Here is a 9,369-nt window from a genome sequence, read left to right as displayed (position 1 = left end):
ACCGGAAGAAGCCCGCCATGCGCACCGGTGATCACGTGCTTGCTATGGTCAATGATTTACACTACGTAATCTTTGGAAAGGGTCCCGGTGGACTAGCTGTTCCGAATGACGCTGAGGGACACGCACCCATGTGGAAGAAGAAATCTATATTTTGGGACCTACCCTACTGGAAAGACCTAGAGGTCCGCTCCTCAATCGACGTGATGCACGTGACGAAGAACCTTTGCGTGAACCTGCTAGGCTTCTTGGGCGTGTATGGGAAGACAAAAGATACACCTGAGGCACGGGAGGACCTGCAACGTTTGCACAAAAAAGACGGCATGCCTCCGAAGCAGTATAAAGGTCTTGTCAGCTACGCTCTTACGAAATAAGAGAAAGAAATCTTCTTTGAATGCCTGCTCAGTATGAAGGTCACGACTGGCTTCTCGTCGAATATAAAGGGAATAATAAATATGCCAGAGAAAAAGTTTGAGAACCTAAAGTCTCATGACTGCCACGTGATTATGACGCAACTGCTTTCGGTTGCATTGAGGGGGCTTCTACGGAAAACGTCCGATTAGCCATTGTGAAGCTATGTGCATTCCTCAATGCAATCTCTCAGAAGGTGATCAATCTAGAAATCGTACCAAGGCTAAGGAGTGATGTGGCGCAATGTCTTGTCAGTTTCGAGCTGGTGTTCCCACCATCCTTCTTCAATATCATGACGCACGTCCTAGTTTATCTAGTTGACGAGATTGTCATCCTGGGGCCCGTATTTCTACACAATATGTTCCCCTTTGAGAGGTTCATGGGAGTCCTAAAGAAATATGTCCGTAACCGCGCTAGGCCAGAAGGAAGCATCTCCATGGGCCATCAAACAGAGGATGTTATCGGGTTTTGTGTTGACTTCATTCCTGGCCTTAACAATATAGGTCTCCCTAAATCGCGGTATGAGGGGAGACTGACTGGAAAAGGCACTCTTGGAAGAGACTCAATAATATGCAGGGACGGATATTCTTGGTCTCAAGCACACTACACAGTTCTACAGAACTCTACCTTGGTGACCCCGTATGTCGATGAACACAAGAACAGTCTGCGCTCCAAACACCCGGAGCAGTGCGACGACTGGATTACATGTGAACACATCAGGACTTTCAGCAGTTGGTTGGAAACACGTCTCAGAGGTGACAACACTGTTTGTGATGAGTTGTACTTGTTGTCCAGGGGACCATCTTTGACTGTATTGACTTACAAAGGATACGAGATAAATGGGAATACATTTTACACGATCGCCCAAGATCAAAAGAGCAACAACCAAAACAGCGGTGTCCGCTTTGATGCAGCAACCGAGAGCGGAAAGGATACATATTATGGTTACATAGTGGACATATGAGAACTTGACTACGGACCTGATTTTAAGGTCCCTTTGTTTAAGTGCAAATGGGTCAATCTGTTAGGCGGCGGGGTACAGGTAGACCCACAGTACGGAATGGCAACAGTGGATCTGAAAAATCTTGGGTACACTGACGAACCGTTCGTCCTAGCCAATGATGTTGCAGAGGTTATCTATGTGAAGGACATGCCTACCAAACCGAGAAAAAGAAAAGATAAGGAAGCGAATACATCATACGATGAGCCAAAGCGCCACATGGTTCTTTCAGGAAAAAGGGACATCCTGGGAGTGGACGGCAAGACAGACATGTCTGAAGATTATGAAAAGTTTCATGAAATTCCTCTCTTCAATGTCAAGGCTGACCCAAGCATCCTGATAAACAATGAAGATTATCCATGGTTACGGCGCAATAAGCAAATGACACAAGCGAAGAAAAAGTGAAGACTTTCTCCCGCAACTTTGCAACACACAAACATGCTACCATTGTCCGTTTTGTACATGCACGTGCTATGTGGGTGAAATTATGATACCATCCCAACTTTCAACTTTTTCAGAGTTCATTTGAAATGCTTTCATGTCTTATGGTTCGGCCCTCGTAATACCATGACCATTAGTCCCTGGCCCATGCCAACCTTTAACTTTCAACTTTCAACTTTCTAAAACTAATGGCACTAACAGAAACTTTCAACTTTCATCTATTCTCTTTTTTAGTAAGTTAATCACAAACTTGTGATTCAAACAATTTTCAAAGAATTCAAATTTTAACTATTCAAATTTCAAAACTAATGGCACTAACAGAAAGTTTATAATTTTTCTAAAACTAATGGCACTAACCGAAAGTTTACAATTTTGCTGACCTAAAATCAAAAAGAATTAAAAAATAAAGCAAAAATAAAAGGAAATAAATAATGCAGAAAACAAAACAAAAAAACTGGAAAAAAACAAAAATAGCAACAATAAGTATTTTGTTGTAAGTAGAAACAAAATAAAATAAATAAAGAAACAAAGAAAACAAAAAACAAAAAAAGTGTTTTCAAATTTGAAAAAATGGCACTAACAAATAGTTTATAATTTTTCTAAAACTAAAAGCAAAAAGAATTAAAAAAATAAAGCAAAAACAAAAGAAAATAAATAATGCAGAAAACAAAACAAAAAATTGGAAATAAAAATAAAAATATCAACAATAAGTATTTTGTTGTAAGTAGAAACAAAATAAAATAAATAAAGCAACAAATAAAACAAAAAACAAAAAAGTGTTTTCAAATTTGAAAGCTAATGGCAATAACAGAAAGTTTATAAATTTTTCTAAAACTAAAAGCAAAAAGAATTAAAAAATAAAGCAAAAAACAAAAGAAAATAAATAATGCAAAAAAACAAAAAAACAGGGGAAAAAATATTTTTATAGTAAAGTTAATCACAAACTTGTGATTCACACAAATTTCAAAGAATTCAAATTTTAACTATTCAAATTTGAAAAGTAATGGCACTAACAGAAAGTTTATAATTTTTCTGACCTAAAAGCAAAAAGAATTAAAAAATAAAGCAAAAAACAAAAGGAAATAAATAATGCAAAAAACAAAACAAAAAACTGGAAAAAAAATAAAAAAATTGCCACCTATTGGGCCACCACGGCCTGAATACGACTACAAACCCAACATGGGCCAGGATTCAGGCCCGCAGAAGGCCCAATAGGCCCATAGGCAAAGCAGTGTCAGATTAGGCCCATAGGCCTGTAGTTCAGAGGAGTTCGAGAGGGAGAAGGCAGTAGAGCTTTAAACAGGTGTTGGGCCCTGTCAACTAGCTATTCCTTTCTTCTTCTCCTCTTTCTTCTTCTTCTTCTTCTTCTTCTTCTTCTTCTTCTTCTTCTTCTTCTTCTTAATTTTTATCGGGGGTTCGAGGGGTCGAGGATCGCCGAGGGGTCAAGAGAGGTTTCCTAGTGTAAAAGTATTGAAGAAATCCATGCCTTCATCATTAGCCGGAAGTAACCAGGGCATGTTGGTACGAAGTTCTGCAAAGTTATTCTGGAATGGAGTCCCGGATAGAATAATCCGCCTTTTGGTACGAATTTAGCAAAGGCCTTCCAAATAGCGATATTCGGAAGGCTCTTGCTGAACTTTGTACCAAAAAGCGAATTATCCTATCTGGGACTCCATTCCAGAACAACTTTGAAGAGCTTCGTACCATCATGCACATGTTACTTTCGCCTAATGATGAAGACATGGTTTTGTTGAATCCTTTGACACTAGCCAACCTCCCGACCCCTCGGCGATCCTCTCGAACATGAGAGGAAGAAGAGGGTCGTCTAGGGGTCGAGGGTTCCAGGGTCGTCGAGGGTTCGAGGGGTCGAGGATCGCCGAGGGGTCGAGAGAGGTTTCCTAGTGTCAAAGTATTGAAGAAATCCATGCCTTCATCATTAGCCGGAAGTAACCAGGGCATGTTGGTACGAAGTTCTGCAAAGTTGTTCTGGAATGGAGTCCCAGATAGAATAATCCGCCTTTTGGTACGAATTCAGCAAAGGCCTTCCAAATAGCGATATTCGGAAGGCTCTTGCTGAACTTTGTACCAAAAAGCGAATTATCCTATCTGGGACTCCGTTCCAGAACAACTTTGAAGAGCTTCGTACCATCATGCACATGTTACTTTCGCCTAATGATGAAGACATGGTTTTGTTGAATCCTTTGACACTAGGCAACCTCCCGACCCCTCGGCGATCCTCTCGAACATGAGAGGAAGAAGAGGGTCGTCTAGGGGTCGAGGGTTCCAGGGTCGTCGAGGGTTCGAGGGGTTGAGGATCGCCGAGGGGTCGAGAGAGGTTTCCTAGTGTCAAAGTATTGAAGAAATCCATGCCTTCATCATTAGCCGGAAGTAACCAGGGCATGTTGGTACAAAGTTCTGCAAAGTTGTTCTGGAATGGAGTCCCGGATAGAATAATCCGCCTTTTGGTATGAATTCAGCAAAGGCCTTCCAAATAACGATATTCGGAAGGCTCTTGCTGAACTTTGTACTAAAAAGCGAATTATCCTATCTGGGACTCCGTTCCAAAACAACTTTGAAGAGCTTCGTACCATCATGCACATGTTACTTTCGCCTAATGATGAAGACATGGTTTTGTTGAATCCTTTAACACTAGGCAACCTCCCGACCCCTCGGCGATCCTCTCGAACATGAGAGGAAGAAGAGGATAAAAAAAGAAGAGGAAGAAGAAAAAATAGAGAAGAAAGAATAGAGGAGTTCTTCTCCTCTATTCTTTCTTCTCCTCTTTTTTTTCTTCTTCTTCCTCTTTTTTTTTATCGGGAACGAGGGTCGTCGAGGGACATAGATGTAGTGTCGTCGTTGTCGATATATACCCCCTCCCGATAGCTTACTATGATTAGGTAGCTAGTTCTACGTTTGGCACTAATATATCCATCTGTCATGTTTGAATAATAATTGCCATGTTGTAAATATTTGTAGAAACTATAGACACCGCCCTAGACGAAGCAAAAGAAGCGTTGTTGAGGGACATAATCGCAGAAGGAAGTGATGCCATCTCGTTGTTTCTCAACGAAACCGATGGTCTGGAAGGAGAGGGTGAACAAGCTGGCTACGGTGACCTAATGCCGGTGCAAGAAGAAGAACATGAGGACGGCTCCGGTGACCCAATGCCGGTGCAAGAAGGAGACCGTGATGACGGCTCCGGTGACCGAACCGAGTCCGGCCAGGTATATATATTAGTTAAGCCTGTGCTGACTAGCTGATTGATGCATTCATTGTTTTGGTATGTACACATATTAATTAAGTCTTTGTTCTTTTTTCTAGCCCTCCGGATCGAGCACAACTTCGGTAAAGAGACGAGGCCCGAAGAAAAAGTTGAGCTCGGATGAAAAGTTTGAGATCATAGCAATCGCGCCCGACGGCCAACCGATTGAACCCCTCAGGACAAAGAGCGCATTTGTTGCTCAGTGCGGGGTTCTGGTTAGGGACAAGATCCCGATAAGCATCCAGCAATGGTTTAAGCCGGCTACAGAAGACCCTGAGGTGTCTTATGTCAATGATATGCAGAAAAATGATCTTTGGACTGAGCTGAAGTCAAATTTCACCCTACCGCCAGAGGATAATCCAGAGAACCCAGTTAAAGAGAAATTAATCAAGTCTTTTGCTCTTAAGAGGATGGCAGAACTATTCAGGAGGTGGAAGAAAGAGCTGAATAAGTTTGTCAAAAATAATGAGACACCAAAATTCAAGGGCAGATATGAGAAGATCAGAGATCACTAGCCCGCATTTGTGGCCCACAAGACATCGGAAAAGAGTAAGAAGATGTCGGCGACAAACAAGCAAAATGCTGCGAAGAAGAAGCTTCACCATCACACGGGGTCAGGTGGCTACCTCGTAGCCCGGCCTAAGTGGTCCAAGACTGAGAATGATCTGGTTGATAAAGGGATCGAACCAGAGACAATTACCTGGCCAGACCGTTGCCGGACTTGGTTCTTCGAGGCTGGCGGAACCTTGGACCCTGTAACAGGGAAGTGCATTTGGACGAACGATCAAATGGACATACCAGTCAGGAAGCTTAAGCAGTATATCGAAGCAGCGCAGGAAGGGACATTCTTTCCAGACAAAGAGAACGACGAGCTCACAATGGCCCTCGGGAATCCTGAGCACCCTGGACGGACACGAGGCACGCCAGGCTCCATTCCGTGGAAGGTTGGGTTTCTGGACGCAGGCGGTTACAAATCCCATGAGAGGAGGAAAAAAGTGCAGCAGACCCAAATGCAGGCGCTGCAAGCAAGGGTAGACGCGATAGAGGAACGAGAAGCAAATCGCAGCAAACGTACTGCCGAAGCCTCCCCTGAAGCTACCCCGCCATCTCAGCACAGAAGCAGCGTGGCTTCCACCGAGCTGCTTCAGCCGGAGCATGCCTTGACGGCTCCTGCCAGCTATCCCGTGGATGCTATCACGGAGTCTCAAAATTGCCACCTTATGATGCAATGGATGAATTTGGAGGTCAAGGCGGCTGTTGGCTCTGTTTATCCTACTGAACCCGGCGCAACTTTTCACTGTCGGCCGATTCCAAAAGGATATGCTAGGGTGATGGTGGATGAAATAACGGAGGGATTTGAGGACCTCCCGCTTGTCCACCCTACCGGTGAAGGGGAGACTCGGCTGGGGTCTGCTCTGAAGACTCCATGCCTATGGCGGAAGGAGCTCATCAACCTTCCGAACTGGACACCTCCACCTCCTCCTCCTCCTCCGGCGAGTCAGGGCACTCCGCCTCCTCCACCGCCTCCTCCTCCGGCGAGTGACGATCAGGGCCCTCGGCCGGCTCCTTCTCCGGCGCGTGGCGGCACTCCGCCTCCTTCTCCGCCTGCACCGACGCGCCCGAGGAGCCAACCTCCTCCTTCTCCGCCTCGTCAGCAAGGGCGGAAGAGACCTTCCGCCGCTCCAGCTGCTCCGGCGCGTCGTAGTCCTTCTCCTCCGCCTCGTAAGCAAGTAAAGAAGGCAACCACTCCGTCTGCTCGGTCGGCGTCTAGTAGTACAACCAGAGGCGGGAGGACATATAGATTCGGTCCTTCTCTGAAGACTCCAGAGAAGTTACCATACGAGAGGACCCCGGAGGAGAACGCGAAGATCGCGCGAACCGAAGTGGCTGACTGGTTTCAAGGGTTGAAAGCAAAGAGATATCCACCTCCGGAGGAGAAGGTAGATCCGGTGAAAGTGAAGCGCACTCTAGCTGCCCTGGCAAAACCACCCAAGTCTCCACCGAAAGGCAACTATGAGCGCATTATTGCAAAGACATGGGCCGAAGTGGAGCGGTCGGGAAGTACAGTCAGTGATCAAAGGCTGAAAGAATGACGAGCAGCTGGGAAACAAATTGCCCAGCTCGGCGAACAAGCGAAGCAATCGTGCCCCCCCCTCAAGGTGCCTAGCGACATCGTCGATCAGAGGATGGTGCCCGGTTATGGCAATGTTGACGATTACCTGCCCGACGATGTACATTATGATCCCATGGAGGTGCAGATACACAGATACGAGTACGGGAAGCCTCTCGTCAAAGATGAAAAATCTTTAACAACGATGATGCGAAGATTACATGATTGGTAATTGAAAATCTGCAGAGAGTCTGGGGGGAGGAGTACTTTGTATGCAAGAGTTAAACCGGAGCATGACCTCGTTGGAATTGAACTGTTGCCTATTCCATTTAAGGAGTTCTATCAGTTTTTCAATCAATTGGCCCTCGATAAAACAACGATCACCTGCTACTGTCTGTAAGTACTACTACTTCTGTCATTAAGTCTCTCTATATAGCTCATCTCTTTCATTGCATGTATTTATAATTATCCTCACTATATTATGCAGAACGAAGATCGCCGAATTGAAGAAAAGACAAATTGGTGATATTGGGTTCGTTAACACATATCTCATAGATGCAACTGAGGTTGAACATCGTCCCGGAGATACCGAGGCCAACTTGCTACGATCATTCAAAAAAAATGAAAACAAAGATGTAATACTCTTTCCTTACAAGTTCAAGTGAGTGTTACTGTCTTGTGCATATTCGGTTTCCTTACAAGTTCAAGTTCAAGTTCAAGTGAATGTAATTGATGAGTTATGCATGCGTGTGCAGATTCCACTATATTCTCCTAGAGATTAGGCTTGAGCAGGGAGTAGTAACCGTCTTGGACTCTAAACGAAAAGATCCCCAGGAGTATGCGGACATGACTGAAATCCTCAAGAAGTAAGTTAAATCGATCATTATCCACCATATCAGCAACTTTGTTCATTTCCTGATATCAAGTAATTGTTTTCTTTGTCCGGCAGGCTTTGGAGAAAATTCACCAGAAAAGTTCTGGGACTGCCGAAGGAGCTGGAATTTAGACACCCGAAAGTAAGTACTATAGTAGCATGTTCCGCGCATCTCCTAGTGATTCAAGCGCTAGTTTCATCAATACCATTTAGCATTCTTGCTTATCAGTTTGATTGACCTCTATTTCTTGTAAAGTGGTTGTGGCAGGAACAAGGGAATGATTTCTGTGGATACTACGTCTGCGAGTCCATCCGCCACACGACTTGGTGGGTACTCTGACGAACAATATGAAGCACGTAAATAACAACATTCACAATTTTATTTTATTACCATCATTTGTATTGAGTTTCATTCATTCATATATATATATTGACCCCGTTCTTCAAATTAGATGTTTCGTAAGCGGGATGAACTCCTAGCACCAGCTCGCATGCGAGCAATTCAAGAGGAATTGGCGGCATTCTTTCTTGACCAAGTGATCGCTAAAGACGGAGAATACTATGTGGACCATGAGTCCGTATGATTATATTTGTAAGAGATAATTATTGTATATATGTAGCCGGTAGTGTCGGATAGATATACGAGAACTTGTTGTTCGACCAATCTCTCGGAGAAGGAGAGGTGGTCGATATCACTTCTCTCTGTATGCATATATGTTCATGACAATCTTCTGTTTCCTTCGTTTGCTCACTAGCTAACTAGCGTGTCTAGTCCTCTCTATACGTATGTATAGTACGTAGCGTTGACCAAGCACGGACGTAAGAGAGGACACTTCTCTCTATTAATTATAGCTAGCTAACACAATATATGAAACACCTAAATTAACCCCCAAAACCCCCAACCCCCCCCCCCTTTAAAAAACAAAAACCCCAGCCACAGAAATGCTGACGCGTGGATGCCTATTGGTCCCGGTTGGTGCTACCAACCGGGACCAAAGGGTCTCCTGCCTGGGCTCTGCGCACTGCCCACATGGAGACCCATCAGTCTCGGTTCTGGATTGAACCGGGACTAAAGGGTCGGGGCATTAGTATCGACACTTTAGTCCCGGTTCAGGAACCGGGACTATAGGCCCTTTTTCTACCAGTGGCGAGCATCAACGACGATGACTTAAGGAGTAAAGAACATTTGACGCAGTTGCTCCTGGCGAAGTTGCACAAAAGATTCAAGTTCCCCGACCAGGATGATAACATAGAAGAACCGTGGGATGATCCGA

This window comes from Triticum aestivum, chromosome 7A, assembly GCF_018294505.1.
Source record: "Triticum aestivum cultivar Chinese Spring chromosome 7A, IWGSC CS RefSeq v2.1, whole genome shotgun sequence".
In the NCBI taxonomy this organism is placed as follows: Eukaryota; Viridiplantae; Streptophyta; class Magnoliopsida; order Poales; family Poaceae; genus Triticum; species Triticum aestivum.
Note: the sequence above shows the minus strand (reverse complement) of the source record.